The sequence below is a fragment of the Ochlerotatus camptorhynchus genome, unplaced genomic scaffold (genome assembly GCF_037179485.1).
Source record: "Ochlerotatus camptorhynchus isolate MF236.1 unplaced genomic scaffold, CSIRO-AGI_Acam_v1.1 ptg000530l, whole genome shotgun sequence".
Classification (NCBI taxonomy): domain Eukaryota; kingdom Metazoa; phylum Arthropoda; class Insecta; order Diptera; family Culicidae; genus Ochlerotatus; species Ochlerotatus camptorhynchus.
The window spans coordinates 1,452,557-1,471,429 of NW_027041014.1; the positions used below are offsets into that span (position 1 = coordinate 1,452,557).

The following is an 18,873-nucleotide window of genomic DNA, read 5'->3' on the forward strand; positions in this document are numbered from 1 at the left end:
GTTATGTGAATTTCAGATAAAAATCATTAATTTTTATATTGAAAAAATATCATATGCATTCGCCCCAATGGAAATTATATGAAAACTTTTTTCAGTGTGTTGCGTCCAAGATTGATGAGTTTTTTTTTTCTTTTGGTTTGTTCGACGGTCGATCTTGTTTTCCGTACTGAAGCTGTGTTCCATTTGGTAAATATTCACTTAAATTTGACACTTGTAACCAGTGGTGTGTCTATCTGTCTAAGATTGTTGAGATTGTCGCGAATTTAGTGTTTCGATTTAAATGTTATGAATGCCAAGAAAGGATTCAAATATTAGTGCCAACACCGCCCACCACCCACTGGACAGCACGCAACCCCTCCACGAAGTTCCACTATTCACAGCCAGATGCCGCTGACAGCAGGATTGGGAGGCGGAGGTGGTGTAAAAGGGGCCATGATGGGGCGAAATTGGGCTGAAGGAAAATGGATCAACGATCGAGAGCGCAAGAAAATCACCCGCCATCGTTGCTAGCGAATTGCCTGGCAAAAGTCAAAAGTGGTAGTCGAAAACCAAGCTAGACAAACTCAAATCGAATGTGATATAGGGGAAATGACGGCTTCGGCATGCCAGACTATTTTCGGCAACCCAAATTGAAACACTATTTTCACTGGATTTTCTTACGAAAACACTTCGCTGGATGCATGCAAACGATTCTTTATGCTTTCAGCTTCAATTTGAATATATTTTTACCACTGAGAAAAAGCAATCTAGCAAGGTTTTCTTGAAATGAAACACACGCACTACAAATTGTAGCTGATTTCGAGTTGCCGATAATAGAACAGCAGATTTACATGCAGTTCAAATGGAACGGTTGCCGAAAAAAAACTGGTTGCCGACAATACTGGCTCTCACTAGAGAAGATTGGAGCTTTGTAAAAGCGTTTCAAAACAGTTTTTGACGATTCTTTCGACTGAAATTGTTAGAGCAGCTGGCAGATTGTAAACAAACCAATACTGCATATGTGTGCGTTCCTCAGAGAAAAAGGCTATAGAAAGAAGGTCGCTGCTTAGGTTGCCGAGAATACGTAAATTCCCCTACATCATAGTGAAAGATTGTTATTCGAGTTAAAGTTATTAGTCTGCACGAGTCTTGAGGCGCGAAGCTCGATCAGTAGTGGAGGAGGAGCCAACCTACTGAAATATCCAGGACCCCGTAGTTTACCGTTTACCGTTATCATTATCTACGGCGCGAACCAGCCGCGTTTACTAGTCCGTGTTCATCGCCATTGTGGATCGGCCTTGGGCGTCGTGGACACGTTACACCGTTCGCGAACGGCTCGGCAAACGGTACCGTGGGAGCACCCGTAGGAGAAGAGGAGAGTGAAGGGTTAAGAGGTGAATCGACTGGGCAACCCACAGTCGAAACCGAGGGACGAAGAACAGAAGCAAAGGAAAGGCGAAAGTGAAGGTGAAGGTGTAGCGGAACGGAGGAGAAGGGGGCCCCCATCGACAACGGAAGACGAAGGAAGAACTACTGAAGGCTAAGGTAGGAGATAACCGATAAGAAAGTGGGAAAGTTAGGGAAATAAACGAGACCTGTGTGTGAGAGTTCATCGGGGTGTGTTAAGAGTATTTGAGTGTTTCCTTGGCCGCGATAGTCACACGTGTATGCCGACCATGAGGCAGTATAGAGGGGGGTCTCATTAATGCTGGGCAGGGAGTACCCCAACTGTTACACACTTCAAAATAAATTAAGATGTTCGAAAATCCTTCTGTTGTGGATCGGTCGATTTTCGAGAAGCTGTTTGTCAAAATTGATTCCTTGTCGGTCAGTAATAAGTCTGCTGGAATAGCAGGTTTATTGAAAAATTTTCCATCTGTCAAATTTAAGTGAAAATTCACCAAATGGAACACAGTATGATTACCAATAATACCAACCCCAGGGAGGCAGCTCCCACACCTGGATCGTACCTATCGACCCATCAACTCATGGACCGGGGACCAACGGCTTTACTTCTCTTCCGAAGGAAGGCATGATCAGAGATGTTATGCCTCAGAAAATCTCGGCGGCGCCTACTCGGATTGAGCCCAAGCCTTTTGGGGTGAGAGGCAATCACGCTTATCACTACACCACCGGCGCCGATTGCATTGATGAGATTAATCACTTCCCTATAAAATGTATGGCTATAGGGGTGGCGTAATGGGGGCCATTGCGTGCAGAGTTCGTGGCACGTACAATGCACAGTGGTCCAGAATGCAGATTTAGGTGGAATGATATGTTTTGAGCCTGAAATTGAAACTTTAAACTAAAAGTCTCTTGTACAAAGTTGTTGCTTATAGTTAGGCGCTCATTTTTACGACAATGAATTCTAGGGTGGTTCCTATTATTATTAAAATCAAAAATCTAACTTTTTGGTTTGAATAAACTAAGGTATACATTCTTCGGAAAAGTTATAGCTGAGCTAATTTCAAGCAACTTTGTTGAAATTACTCTTTTGTATCTCTTAAATTGGCCGATTTAGAGCTATTTTCTTGAATTGAGTTAGGGTGGCTTTAAAAAAAGAGTTGTTTTGCTCTAGTTATCTTATTTCGAATTTCTCAGCAAAGGTGTTTTTAAATAACTTTTAGATCATAAGAAGGCGCAAATTTTTGCTGCACAAAGCTTGTCAATATCTTTCGCCGATCAAGAGTTATTGACGTTTTTATACTAAAAATATGCACTTTTCAAATGTTAATATCTCTGGTTGGGGCAAACAAAAAAAAAAGAGTTTTCTACGGCCTTTGAAAGAGAATTTGTTATTTTTTAAACTCGCATAAAATCAATTTGAATTTAATCATATTTTTTACTGTATTTGGGTATGTTTTTTTTATAAGAAGAGATACAGGCAACAAATTAAGCTTAAAAACATTCGTCTTAAAGATTTTTAAAAGTCTATAGAAAATTACTTTCATGATAAATTTCAAATAAAAAAGTTAGTGCTAATTTTTTTTTATTTTAATGATAATAGGAACCACCCTAGAATTCATTGTCATAAAAATGAGGGCCTAACTATAAGCAACAACTTTGTACAAGATAATTTTAGTCTAAAGTTTCAATTTCAGGCTCAAAACATATCATTCCATCTAAATCTGCATTCTGGACCACTGTGCAATGGTTCAACGGCCACGGTGAGGGGTCATCGTTCACCAAGAGGCACCGTCGCTAGAAGCTATACTTAAACTTTCAAGTGAAAAGCAGAGATTTCTATTCAACTGATAGGAGAAACGGCTCTAATGTTGGCCTATGGATCTAAGATTGGGCCCATCGCTAAAAATCTGCTATTTATCAATTGTATCTAGATGAACGCGTCATTGGGACGGTACTAATGGATATTTTTGGTTGCTATTGAATATTTAGTCGATTGCTGAATGGAGCCCAAATTAGCGACATTAAGGCCGACATTACATACATTTCCCCTAGTAAAGCGAAGTACGGAGTGGAATTAAACAGAGAGGAAGAGTAGAGGAAGTTGACACGTACCGTTGAACATACAGGTAATTACAGTCACCAAAAAAAAATCCCGAACCAGACCCGACCGTCGCCTACTGAGAACCGATTGTGTGCCTAACTAGCCGCCATTTTGTATTCTCCATCGCGCCCACAGAACCTCGCGGTTTCACCGTAAAGCTTACGGTATGCCGTTCATCGTTCGTAGAATCGACCATGCCAAACGTCGGTAGTGTGACTGAATCAACGATCGTTAACCTGTTTCCCGATAGTTAACCGTGAGCGCCACGACTGTTCCACGGGACCGTTGTGCTGTTGGCATTCCAATTCCTCAGAACGAAGCCGCCATTGCGATAAACTAAGCGCACTTCTGCAGCAATCTACTTGGCTTCCTCTTCATCCCAGAAGCTGTTGAGATAGTCGTCGACGTAGTGGTTGTCTACTATCCGTTGAGCTGCACGACGATACTGCTGCGAGTGCTCCTTGTCGTATAAGTCCTATACGAACTGCGCTGAGGCCGGTGAGTAGGCTGCTCCAAACGTAGCTACGTAGCTTAACGTAGACTACGGGGCAGTGTGGGATCGAAACGAAATAGAAATCGTAACGACTGCTTATAGCTTGCCATCATCAAAATTTGATGGAACATCTCTTGGATGTCTGCGGTGACTGCAATTTGGAACTGTCGGAAGCAGAATATAACGGCAGGAAGAGCGGTTATATAGTCTGGTCCCTCCAGTAGATGGTTGTTCAACCTTGGCAACTGCGTCCCAGATAATGAGCACCTTTTCTGGCTTCCTCGGGTTCGTGACTGCTCCCAGCGGAAGATACGACACTCTTCTTGGATCCGCGCTGTCGAGCTCTACGTCCATCGCTACGACGTCGCGTAGCCTTTCGTCACGTAATTCCGAAATTGCTGTTGAACTTTCTGCTTCAAAATCGAATCTCGCTTCATACGACGTTCCAAACATTTCATTCGGCTCAGCGCCATAGGATAGCTTTCCGGTAGCTCGACGTAATCCTTCCGCCGCAACAGTCCGGTTTCGTATCGGTCTTCAACTCGCATGGTCGTTTGTTTATTTATTTATTTATTTATTTATTTATTTATTTATTTATTTATTTATTTATTTATTTATTTATTTATTTATTTATTTATTTATTTATTTATTTATTTATTTATTTATTTATAAATTTATTTATTTATTTATTTATTTATTTACTTATTTATTTATTTATTTATTTATTTGAGAGGGAAAAGCCCACTTCAAAAGGACCAACCTTGCCCCTTCTCAAGTGGGTTCGCAAATTGGCTCGTCTTATGTTAATGTTAAGCTGTTGCAAAAGAGGACTACAGTCAATGTCCGAACGCAGGAGATCGGCGATGAAGACAGCCTTAGCGACGTCACGGCGAATACTGAGAAGTTGTAGGCTCAGCAAGTTACATCGATGTTCATAATTAGGGAGGTTTGCAGGGTCTCTCCAGGGTAGCCAACGAAAAGCATAGCGAACAAATCTCCTTTGAATATACTCAAGTCGATTCGTGGCATTGTTGTAAAATGGCGCCCAAACTACTGAACAGTATTCCAGTGCCGAACGGACTAGTGAACAATAAAGAGTTTTGAAGCACGAAGTGTCTCTGAAATCTTTAGCAAAGCGAAAAATAAAGCCAAGCTGACAAGATGCTTTACTGGCGACATATGACACATGCTCCTTGAAGGTTAGTTGACAATCTAACATGACTCCTAAGTCTTCGACTATAGTCTCCCGATTCAGTGTCTGACCATGAAGGCTGTACGTAAAGCAGGTGGGTGATTTTTTTCTGCAGAAAGTAATGATGGAACATTTGGAAGCATTCAATACCATCCTATTCTTGTGACACCAAGTAGCAAAAACGTCCAGCTGTTGTTCAAGGAAAACTGAATCACTACGATCCTTTACGACAAAATACAGTTTAAAATCATCCGCATAAGATAGCTTCGGACACCTGATTGAATAGTGAATTGTCATTCAAATACAGCAGAAATACGAACAACCCAGTATGACTACCTTGGGGTACACCAGAAGAAACCGGAAACGACTGAGAAATACGGTCACCTATTTTCACTGACATTTGACGACCGGTGAGGTAAGAACGAAGCCAATTAAGAAGGGGACCATGGAAGCCTAATCGGTCTAATTTGGCAACAGCAATCTTGTGGTTCATTTTATCAAACGCAGCAGAGAGATCCGTGTAGATAGCATCAACTTGTTCGCCTTTTTCAAGCTCGCGAATTATAAAAGATGTGTATGGCACGAGATTTTATGCAGTGGATCTCTTCTGCATAAATCCAAGTTGTTCGGAGGTAACGTAACTAGAGGGGTGAACTCGCACGCCTGCAAACGGTATGCTCTCTGCTCCACCTGCTGCTGCTGGCGATAGACGCACCATCCAGGCCTGGTTTTAGCTGCAACGGGTCCGTATCCATCTCCTTCTCTAATATTCAACAGTAGGGCCAACGGCAGATTGTCGAGCCTAATCAGAATCCTATTATTAGCGTCCTTGTAGCTCTTCAAACGTACATAGATGCTTCAAATAATCCATGCACTTTGCTGCTCCAGATGAAAGCTTTGTGTCGGCGATTCTACACTTCCGATCATTACCTTCACCAGAGATCGAAATAGAAACCCCCTGGAAAGATTTTTCTGTACGAGAGGTGTTAGTCGTCCATTTCAGGCATAGAGATTGTGGACTGCTGGATATTTCCAGCTTGTTTACCAATCCCCCTTCGACCTACGTCAATGGGGAGCCTTCATCTAGAAAGGCGGAAGTATTCCCCTACCGCTATTACGGTAAAGAGTCACGGGAACTATCCTGAAGAGTACCCTCGACTTCATTAGGCGTTGAGTGTGATTATCCCCTACCTGCGGGACTGCATTCGATGATATTGGCGTTGAATATAATAGAGGATTTAATGACTTGACATGATCGCCTGCCATGCCTAAGCAAGCAGTTTTGGCAGACACCCAGCGAACAATTTTTCCACCAACGATTCTCGATGCTGAGAGCTTTGAACTCCCCACATTCTCGGCTGCAAAGCTCAGGTTTGCTGCAGTTCATGCATTCGATCTTGTCAACTGGCTTTTGTACAGGTACTTCGGATGATCCTTCGACGGTGGACGCGTGTTGGTTGAAGAATTTCTTCACTTTGTCTTTTTCCTGCTCTCTTCCATGGTATCTTTTTCTGTCCGACTTGAACGAAAGTACACTTGTAGCATCCTCGACGACCTGCTACATGTATGCACAGAACCTTCTCAGGTCTACGGTGCCGACACCACGTTTGTACCCAGTCTACAGAGTGAAAGGTAATTCCTGTCAATGTTTTTTAAGCAATTGTAGTATCAAATGGGTTAATCACATACATGTCTGCATATTTTTCTTTTAGAATGTGTTCAAATTTTAACACGACACATGCGTGCCAGCTGTAACGATTTTCAAAAACGGATGCGGCTCATAATTTAAAGGAAAGGGAGAAAGATTTGAATTGGACTAAGTTAAGACAAATGTTATAGATACACGAAACAGGAAAAACACTGAAAATTAAATTTCCCATCATCTTCTCATTTTTATGACCATATACTTTACTGACAGGAATTACCTTTCACCCTGTACATCATCGTCTGGTCCACTGGAAGTTTTGCTACCAGTTCCTGCAACAGTGTAGGATTAGATAGGTGGCTGAGTTTTGAGTACTTCAATTTAGTAGTAAAGATTTTTGATTAAGAGGGGTATACACTACGATAAAAAATAACTGTTTTATGTCTTGTTGAAATTGATGAACACCTATGGAAACATTGTAGATAAAGTCATTTTAAGAAACTTTGTCCAAAACGTCAATTTTATATCTCTCAAGTGGACGAAGTTATAGGGTGAAAATGGAGCACAAACGATAGTACCCCCTTAAAACTGTTTTTTACCATAACTTTTTATTTTTAACTTTTAATTTTTTTCAATGTACTACAAATTTGTATGTGCTCTAAAAATGCACATTTTTGCTCAGCGAAGCACATCTCTTCATTTAAAGTGGGTTGCAGCTTCAAAAAAGTTGTTTGGTATAGTATTCTTAATGTAAGTCCGAGTTTTGGTGAAATTCGAGCAATATTTGAATTTTTGGTAGGCAAATGAATAGGATCGTTCCATTTCCCATACACAATTTAAAATTCTTCCGCAAATCAAGATTACAACCAAATTCGTTCTAATTTTGCCCAGTTGTTGGAGACCAGAATACGCATTGAAAGAGCAGTGGGGAACAAACTCTAATCACTTGGGAAAATGGTCATGAAAACATCAAAACGTAACAAAACTCTTTGAGCTTGTTGTGATGAACCAATTATTCTTTCATTTCAAGCAATCTTTAAGCCCAGACCAGCATGGCTTCATTCCCGGTCGTTCAACCGCGTCAAACCTTTTATGTCTCACTTCTTACGTAACCGACAGTATGCTTGAACGAGCACAAACGGATGTAACGATAAGGTCAACCATCAAATTGCTGTAGCGAAGCTTGAAAAGCTTGGTATTCATGGAACTCTTTTGGATTGGGAAGTCATCTTGGACCACTCATCTTCCTTTTATACTTCAACGATGTCAATGCAGTGCTGGATGGACCAAGTCTTTCGTTTGCTGATGACTTCAAGCTATATTTCAAGATTCGTTCTGAGGCTGACGCTCAGTTTCTACAACAACAACTTGATGCATTCGCTCATTGGTGCCAGATGAATCGTATGACCGCAAATCCTGCAAAATGGTCAGTTATTAAGTTTTCTCGACTGAAAGATCCAAAACTCCACGATTATTCATTTTCTGGAGTCCCACTGGTAAAAGTGAACGAAATCAAGGACTTGGGAATTATCCTCGACTCCCAGTTGACCTTTAAGCAGTACGTGTCGTTCGTAGTGAATAAAGCTTCAACATCTCTAGGCTTTATCTTCCGGTTAACAAAAGAGTTCACGAACATTTACTGTCTAAAGGCGCTCTACTGTGCATTAAAGGGCGAACACGAAATTATTGCGACACATTCAACAGGGCATAACTTTTTTACCATTGGGTAAAAATCAACCAAATTTTGCACACTTTCTCATTGATGTGTATTGTGTACATGCTGTCAAACTCGAAGTCGTGTTTTTCGATTCAACGAAAATGGAGGTGAACCAACGCGAGTTGAGAGAACAAATTCTTTCCAAACACCTGGAATTTCCTGACCTGTCGCACCGGCAGTTGGAAAAAATGTTGAACATTCACCATTCAACCGTCTCCAGAGTGTTGAAGCGGTTCCAGGAGCGGTTGACGTTGGACCACGGCAAAGGAGCTGGAAGAAAACCGGGACCGGAGAACAAAAAAGACGGAGGGAAAGGTGAAGCGGATGATTAAAGCAAATCCCAACGTCCCAAGCCGTGATTTGGCTAAAAAGATCGGCATGTCGCAGAGCTACGTCCAGAATGCAAAGAAGAGAGCTGGACTACATACATACAAGGTACAGAACTTCCCAAACCGCGATGAGCGGCAACAATCGACGGCTAAAACTCGGGCACGGAAGCTCTACGAGAAGATGCTGACAAAATATGGCTGCTGTGTGATGGACGACGAAACGTATATAAAAGCCGATTTTAAGCAAATTCCGGGGTTGGAGTTTTTCACCGGCAAGAGCAAGTTCGATGTGGACGACAAATTTAAGAAGAAGAAAATGTCGAAGTTCGCCTCCAAATATCTCATTTGGCAGGCCATCTGCTCTTGCGGACTGAGGAGTGAGCCTTTCGTGACAAAGGGCACAGTAAATGGCGAGATCTACAAATCTGAGTGCCTCGAGAAGCGCCTTTTGCCGTTCTTGCAGCAGCACGACGAAGCTCCGCTATTTTGGCCAGATTTGGCATCATGCCACTATTCTAAAAGTGTCCTGGAGTGGTATGAGGCCAATTCTGTCCATTTTGTTCCAAAGGACATGAATCCGCCAAACTGTCCGGAGCTGCGCCCGGTGGAGCAGTACTGGGCAATAATGAAGCGGGAACTTCGGAAGAGCAAGAAGACAGTCAAAGACGAGAAGGACATGTTAAGAAAATGGAAAAAAAAACTGAGAAACTGGTACCGGATGACACTGTAAAGACTTTGATGGAGAGCATCAAGCGAAAATGCGTTCAATTTTACACTCAAGGCTCCATCGATTAACTTTTCTTTTGATTTTTGAAGTAAATATATGTATAAAACTACCCTAAAATTTTGGTTTGATTCTCAACATTATAAGAAAATTGGCATGACATTTTCGGTGTCGCAATAATTTCGTGTTCGCCCTTTAGTTCGGTCGACCTTGGAGTAATGTGCGACTGTTTGGAGCTCTCACTACCAAAATGGAATTGAGAGAATAGAATCAGTGCAACGGCGGTTTGTTCGATTCGCACTTCGTCGACTACCATGGCGGGATCCATTTCGTCTCCCAAACTACGAGCACCGATGTCAGCTAATTCGTCTGAATACACTTAGTACACGAAGAGACGTTGCTAAGGTTTCTGATGTCTTGCTGGGTCGAGTTGATTGTCCTGAAATCCTACAACGAATCAACTTGTATGTGCGACCAAGATCTCTACGGAACAATGCGATGCTACGACCTCAACCTCACCGCACCAATTACGGAATGAACAGTGCCATTACTGGGATACAGAGAGTTTTCAACCGGGTTTCCAGTCAATTTGATTTTAACGTTTCGCGTGACTTGCTACGTGCTAGATTTCTTGATGTTTTTAGATAATTTGAAACATCAGTGTAGTTTTAATGTATATTAATTTAGTTCATTGGCAACAACTTATCCATCATTGGGGCCAAGAAGCCTGTTGATGAAGAAATAAATAAATAAATAAAACATTGAAGAACTTTTAAAAAAATAGGCATCCCCTTGGATACTCCTATGAATTGTATATGTAACAGTAGAGTAGATGATGCTGAACAAAATAATGTTGATATTAGCTGCTAATACCTGCTAACTTGCAAGATACACCCCCTTACTGATAGTGATAAAAAATTATAAAGAGGGACTTAAATCCTTAAAACAAAGAGGTAGCGATTTATTTTTTGCAGCAAAATGGGCAATTTTAGAGCACTTACAACTTTGTAGAAAATTGAAAAAATTGGAAAATTCAATCTAAAAAGTTATGGTAAAAACGGTTTTTAGGAGGTACTATCGTTAGAACTTCATTTTCCCCCTATAACTTCGTCCACTTGAGAGATGGAAAATTGACGCCTTAGACAAAGTTTCTTAAAATGACTTTATCTTCAATGTTTCCATAGATGATCATCAATTTTAACAAGACATAAAAAAGTTAAAAGGCAGAAAATTTCACCACTTCAATTAAGTAATTAAATATTGAAGATACTTTTTAGAAGACATCAATATGCTACACTCAATATTTTCGTCGCAAATGGCCATGTCTTTCTTTCTTTGATTTTGTCCCACTGTGCGGCACCGTCTGGGATTGAACTCGGGCCTGCAGGGGTGAGAGAGGTAATCACGCTTACCAAACTTAAATCTTAATTCAGAGCATTTTTTTTACTATCAGTTACAATGAGATTAAGGTTCTAAGAAATTTATTAAATTTTAGACACGGGTTGAGTTATTAGTTTCATGAACAAAGAAAAAAATATCAATCAGGGATGGTAAATTTTCCCGGAAATGAAACCCATCATAGTGATACGCCGAAGCACGCCACCGCCGCCGAGGCAAAAATGGTTTCCACACCGCCGCCGCCGATGAAAGGACCGGCGCACAGGTCTAAAACAAACGTTTGGTACGATGCTTCTATTCAATAGCTGCAAGACGCAACATAGGATCTCGACAGGAAAAGGCGCACTTGAAGTGTACAAAAAGCGCACGCGAATTCACTTGGGCCTAGTCAGTTAAGGCACGGTACTACTAAACCGGAGGCTGCGGGTTTGACTGCTTTGCCGCACAATGTACAAAGTGTATGGGGGAAAAATGTCGTGACATTTTTACTCCATATAATTTCTGTGACATTTTCCACCTCTGCTATCAATGAATATCTGTGGAAGGGCTTCAATACGCACTACGCTGGGAGCCGGTAAAACGCTCGCATGGCAATAAGAAGAGGAAGCAGAACGAATCCAACAATCCAATCCCGTTCAAGAAAATAATGAAATCTCGCATGTCACGATCCGTTATTACTTGTTCGTAAGGAGATGCACCCCAACGCATTCACAATGGAAAGGTAAAAGGGAAAAGGAGTGCTATTGAAAACTAGTTTTCCATCAAATCGAAAGGTTTGCTAGCAATGACGATGAGCTTTCCCTTCTTTTCAATGGCAACTCAATCAATATCCGATTTCCCTGTCTATTGAATGAAACTGCTGCGGCAGCAATAGATACCACCATTGATTGTTCATTCCGCAGGGAAAAAGTTCCAGCACGACGAGTTGCATATCAATTTGTCCCATTATGTTGTTTGCTTCTTAATTCCGAGGTTGCTTGTCACGGACGGGAGATGATTATTGATACCCTCTGTGAAAGGGTGGAACGTCTTTATATTGAATAGTGGATGATTCTGTTTGTTTAGGACTGCTGGATTTTCAGTTGGTTTCGATGCTCACGGAATCGAACAACCATTGTGTAACTGGAAGGATCATTAAGTTGTTGACATTCTTGTTGTGCTGTTTGCACGTGCCAGAGAAAATGTTTTACCTTTTTGCCTTTCCCGTACGGCTATGATTTCACTTTAAAACACACATTTTCGATCTATGACCTGGAGGGTCAAATGTCGTATACCAAACGACTCAGCTCGACGAGATCAGAAAAAAAAAGTCTGCAGATGTGCGTGTGCATTTTCGTTACTCTATTGCCTGTAGATTTGAACAATTACTTCAAATCTCCTCACCCATTAATGTATGACTTAGGTAAAGGAGTGTGCGTTTGACTAGTACTGTCGCATTAATGGTCCTTCGCTTATTTTCAACTTCCATTCAGTTTTTTAGCGCCGTACTTTAGCGGAACTATCAACCTACCCTCTTCAGAAACTTCTCTAGCTAATAAATTATCACACTATAAAGCATTTCCAACCAACTCTAAAAAAATGTTTCTACTAAAGAACTTGTTCATGAGTCTAAATCAACTATGACTTTGGTCCTATGCACATTAGGGTGCTTCATTCTGAAAAAAGTGATGAATTTCTGATGGGCCACCCTCCAGTTCGATTCATAGCCCCAAAATATGAACCTGTGCAAAAATTGGTAAAGATTGATGAAGGTTTAGAGGTTGCGCCAATGATTTGAAATTTGTATGGGAATTACTATGGAAGAATTTAAAAAATCGCTTATATCGCTATAACTTTGCTTCTACTTGTCCAAATGTCGAAAAAATTTAGTATGTTATTGCTATGGCAATAAACAAAAAGCCTACAGTTGCTACGCTCAGTTTTGCAGCGTATCAAGAATTATAAAAATGTGAAAAAATGGCAAAATAGGGTAAATTGACAGATGAATATGTACAAGGCAACAACGCCAATTTCATCGCAACAACAACAGGCTTGTTGATCATTGTCATGACAACCACATATTTTTTTTTTCAACGTTTGGACAACTACAACCAAAGTTAGAGCAATGTAAACGAAAATCAATAATTTCCCATACTAATTCACCAAAATCTCCATACAAAATCCAAATCATTGGCGCGACCTCTAAACCTTCATCAATCTTTACCATTTTTTGCACAGGTTCATATTTTGGGGCTATGAATCGAACTGGAGGGTGGCCTATCAAAAATTCATCACTTTTTTCAAAATGAAACACCCTAATGCACATATTTTGGATTTCCAACTTAGTAAAACTTGGTTAAATTAATTGCGGGTTGTGGCCGGGAATGGGGTAGTTAACCCTAATGAGATTGAATAGATATAAGGTTTCCACAGCGATTCATCCTCAAAACGCAAAAAAAAATGCACGCAGAAAAACGGAGTGCACAGTTTTGCACCAATGTTATGCAACATTTCGTAGTTGATCGGCAATATCTCGATTAACCATAAACACCTCCAATAAATTCTCGGTGCATCTTTTATCTACCGATTGATAAAAAAAATCACTAAATACTGTTTTTTTGTAGACTTCGTTCACGTTTTGAAGACGCACATGCATCATTTGGCATAAGAACACTGAGCATTTCTGTGGTGGGAAAAAAGTGACTTCCATATCTATCACAGATTACAAATTCGACACATAAGAACGTAACCGGATGATCAATTTTCTCTTTTGTCAATAACTCGCTTGGATTAACATGTCTCGGTGCGTTTGCTGTTGCTTTTGATACAACCTGTTGCAGCACTACAATGAAAAAAATTAAGATACTATTCAATCTGAACATTGCGGAGATTAAAGTGGAATTGGAGCACCTTCATCTGCAACCGATCAACATTTTTCCCATTGCGAGACGTGATGAAACCAGTGCAGTCCGAGACCAGTCCGGGACGTGAACTGTGATTCCAACCATCTGGGCAGCGATAGGAGATGTCCCAAGCGAGCTGCCTTCATACAGATCCGACAACAGGCTTCCACGAGGAACCACGTTTCCTGTACTTCCGGCTCGTCGTATGGTCCTGAATCTAGCACCGTTTCCACTAAACCAGCATGGCCGGTTTAAAAACTTGTTTAAATATTAGAAGTTTATTCGTCAGGCAAAGCTTGGATTTCCTGTTTATAAGAGGATACAAACATTTTATATATTTATTAAATTTGGCTTGAATGCCCTCAATGTGATCTTTAAAAGTTAATTTTTGGTCAAGTACTAATCCAAGATATTTCACTTGGTTTGACCAGGAAATTGGAACTCCGTTCATAGCGACTATGTGACTACTACTAGGTTTCAAAAAGGAAGCTCTGGGCTTATGTGGAAATATTATAAGTTGAGTTTTGGAAGCGTTGGGAGAAATCTTCCATTTTTGTAAATAAGAAGAGAAAATATTTAAACTTTTCTGCAGTCTGCTGCAAATAACACGAAGACTTCTTCCTCTAGCAGAAATGCCTGTGTCATCAGCGAACAAAGATTTGTGGCAACCCTGAGGCAAATCAGGGAGGTCCGAAGTGAAAATGTTATACAATATAGGCCCAAGAATGCTACCCTGAAGAACTCCTGCTCTAACAGGTAGTCGATTAGATTTGGAATTTTGATAATTTACCTACAGAGTTCTGTCAGTAAAATAATTTTGAACTAATTTCATAATGTACAGTGGAAAATTAAACTTTTTCAATTTAGCAATCAAACCTTCATGCCAAACACTGTCGAATGCTTTTTATATGTCTAGAAGAGCAAATCCAGTTGAGTGGCCTTTAGATTTGTTTGAACGAATTTAATTGATAATTGGAACTCTTAAGTAGTTGAATGCCCATGGCGAAATCCAAACTGCTCATCTGCAAAAATTGAGTTCGTATTGATGTGAAGCATCATTCTATTTAAAATTATCTTTTCAAAAAGTTTACTTATTGAAGAAAGCAAACTTATTGGACGGTAGCTAGAAGCTTCAGCTGGATTTTTATCCGGCTTCAAAATTGGAACAACTTTTGCATTTTTCCATTTATCAGGAAAGTATGCCAAATGGAAACATCTGTTAAATAATTTTACCAAGAAAGACAAGGTTTGGGAGTTTTTTGATGAGGATATAGAAAATTCCATCATCACCTGGAGCTTTAATATTTTGAAACTTTTTAGTTATAGACCTTACTTCGTCCAAATCAGTCCCCCTGGAATCATCAAAAATATTTTCCCGAGAGAAAATATTCAGATAATCCCGAGCAACCTGATTCTCAATAGGACTAGTAAGACCCAAACTGAAATTATGGGAACTCTCGAATTGCTTAGCAAGTTTCTGAGCTTTTTCCAAATTTGTGATCAAAATTCTACCACCTTCCTTGAGCGCTGGAATAGGCTTTTGAGGTTTTTTTTTCTATATTTTTGTGAGTTTCCAAAAGGGTTTGGAACTCGGGTCTAATTTAGAAACATTATTTTCAAAAGTTTTGTTCCTCAGGGCAGAGAATCGCTTTTTAATTTGTTTTTGCAAATCCCGCCAGATAACTTTCATGGCAGGATCGCGTGTTCTTTGATATTGTCTCCTACGGACATTTTTAAGACGGATCAAGAGCTGAAGATCGTCGTGTATTATAATTGAATCGAATTTAAACTCGCATTTTGGTACTGAGGCAGCTCTTGCTTCAACTATAGAAGTAGTCAGAGATTCAAGAGCATACTTAATTTCATCTTTGGTTTGCAAAGGAATGTTTGGATCGAAGTTATATTCCATAAATGTTCGATATTGCTCCCAATCAGCTCTATGGTAATTGAAAGTAGAGCTGTTGGGATCACAAATTATTTCTTGGGATATTTCAAAAGTTACTGGAAGGTGATCAGAACCGAAGTCAGCATGGGTAACCAATTGGCTACAAAGTCGACATGAATCAGTTAAGACCAAATCAATAGTTGAGGGATTTCTTGCAGAAGAAAAGCATGTTGGGCTGCTTGTTTGGATATTGAATAGTGTAATAACCTACAGAACAATCATCAATCAGAATACTACCATTGGAATTGCTTTGAGCATTATTCCATGAGCGGTGTTTTACATTAAGATTGTTTAGTTCACTAGACTTGAAGTGAACTAAATTAAAATCATTAGAAATCCCGTTGTACTAATCGCCAGGACGGCATTTTCAGTTTGATAACTTGGAGTGGCACAACTCCAAGTAATTTTGCCAGTTCATCTTCGATCTGATCCAAGGATTCACCACTGGGCAGTCCTTTCATGACAACCTTGAACATACGTTCAGTTTTGGTGTCGTAAGTAAACAATTGTGCTGCTTCTCAGTAAGAAACTTGAGTAGACATTTAAATCCGTCCAAGGTTTCAGCCAATACACGGCATTCACCCCGACGTCCAATTTGTAGTGAAAACTTAACTTTCACGAAATTCAAAAGTTCCATGCGAAGAGCATGGAAATCGGAAGTGGTTATCACAATAGGGGGAATCTTTTCCTTCTTAGCATTAAGCCGGGAAAGTTTACTAGAATTTTTCTTGGATGATGGATCATTCTCATCATCCGTGAGCAAATCAAATTGATTACTCAAATTAATTTCATCAGAAGGGGGATCATGATTTTGCCCCTTTCTTTTGCGTTTAGGCACCATGGCGGCAGTAAATTTTTATCCAAATCGACTTCCAAGCAGATTACTATAAGAATCTGAAGGATCGAAGAGGAATTTTCCAAATCGATATATAAGAAGGATTACCTCGGGTAGGGTCCAAACAAGGATCGAAGAGGAATAAGAGTTGAACAAGGTAGAATTTTTACAGGTTGAGCACTGAAAAGTGCTGTTTAAATTTGTTGTTGACGCAGCTTATCAAAGTCCAACTTACCCGTGCAGCAGCTTGCATCCAAAATGACCTTTCACCAACTGTCAGGAAATGTGTATGAAAGATCATGACCTACCTCGTTATTATCCATCTCATATCTTCCCTCTCCTTCGGTATAAAAGTTATAAAAGTTTTTTTTGTACAACATTCATTCCTCTTGCTTTAACAATGATAAGATTGGTAAGCGTGAGATCGTCGGCCACTGCTGGAACTGTTAGCCAGTATACGCTGACCGTTGCCAACCATTAAGTTCAACTCCCCTACAAGAAAGAGAAGGGTGAGTGATGGCAGAAGCTGTCCATCCAGGACAAGAAATTCTTTACCGTGTCTCAATCTGGTAGACGTTTGCCGAAACTTGTATTTATGACCCACCCGGCTAGTGGAAAATATACCTCTATATTATCATCATGGTACCCGGACAATGCTACAACCTAGAAATCAAGAAGGATTCGACCTAAAATTCCCACTGGCGATAGTAGAAGCAGCAATAGATCTTCAGTTACTTCCTAGTGTTAGCCTTAACTTTTGGGTACTGAATTCATCTATGTTTGCTTAACAAGTTTGGGAGAGTCAATCGACTGCGTCCATGGTTTTGAACTTTTGAACAGCCTAATAAATAAACAGGAGATCCTGGAAATCACTGAGATCGTTCAATAACAACACAAAAATAAATAGTGCTGCTCTTGTTCATTCTCATGGCTCTCAACTATTTACTTTTAATCCGTTCATCCTCATCGTCCATAAAATAATTTCCAGCAGCATTTATGCGTATCTAGGATCTAGATACCGTTTGTCAACGTTTGATTACTACCTTCTCTTTGCATTTGCTTGTTGTTCCTTCATAACTTTCCTCCTTACTTGGTTTTGCCGGAATTGCATTCTTATCCCCTGCTGACGATTCCGATCGCGTTTATAAATACCGCGATTCAGATTGGCTCCGTCGAAGGCTTCGTTACCTCCGGTGTGGTTACCTTCACAATTCTGTTAGCAGCATTAAGAAGGACTCACTCGTTTTCTCAGAACGGCCGGGACGGTCGCGTTCTCTCATGTGGCTTTGCCACGGCGAGGAAACGATTTTTACAAATCCGTCCTCACTTGCATTCAGAACGGCCGTCCCGGTCGCGTTATTATCCTGTGGTAGTATCACCACAGGAGACGATTTTTTTTCCCAATCCGTCCTCACTCGTTTTCTCAGAACGGCCGTCTCGGTCGCGTTCTCTCCTTTGACTTTGCCACGGCGAGGAGACGATTTTTGCAAATCCGTCCTCACTCGCATTCAGAACGGCGTTCAGAAGTCGCGTTCTTATCCTATTTTCCTTGCAAGTGGGTGATTTGCCCTTTTATTACCTATAGGGGGTCTCCAAGATTCCAGGTTCGTCTCCTGGCAGGATAGCCAGAAAATGTGAAAATCAGCCGATATTAATTATGGGCAAATCACCCACGACGCAGCTTATCAAAGTCCAACTTACCCTTGCAGCAGCTTGAATCCAAAATGACCTTTCACCAACTGTCAGGAAATGTGTATGAAAGATCATGACCTACCTCGTTATTATCCATCTCATATCTTCCAGCAAACCTCCTGCAGCACTACAATGTCGATCTTGCGGACCCTCAATTAGTCGGAAAGAATGCTGCCCAAGAAATTGAGAGACTCACAGTTCCATGTTCCGAGTTTCCAATGGCTAGTCCGTATTCGTTGCCCGAGTCTATGCCGATTGTTCCGGTCCGTATTTACCTTGTTTGCTTCCTGTACCTTTTAAGTTTTACGGTTGGCTTGTAGGGGCTGCACCAACCCCCTGTCTCGCCGAAGGACCATCGTGCACAGCTCTGTTTAGAGTCTCAAGCTGGCAGCCGCTCCTAACATGGAGAACAGACGCCTTTTTGAGCCGCCCCTAACATGGAGAACAGACGCTCGGTTAGGCTACGCCTTCCGGAGAGAGAAGCCTTCCCTTCCCTGTCAGCTTACGACCAATTTTCCACCGGGTTTGGTTACC

The 18,873-nt window shown here is 40.8% G+C and overlaps 1 protein-coding gene across 2 annotated transcripts in view; it reads right to left on the reverse strand.

Moving 5' to 3' along the window:
- Positions 1–18,873, reverse strand: part of tn (thin) — a 233,775-nt gene that overhangs the window by 190,239 nt on the left and 24,663 nt on the right. The window lies entirely within an intron of this gene.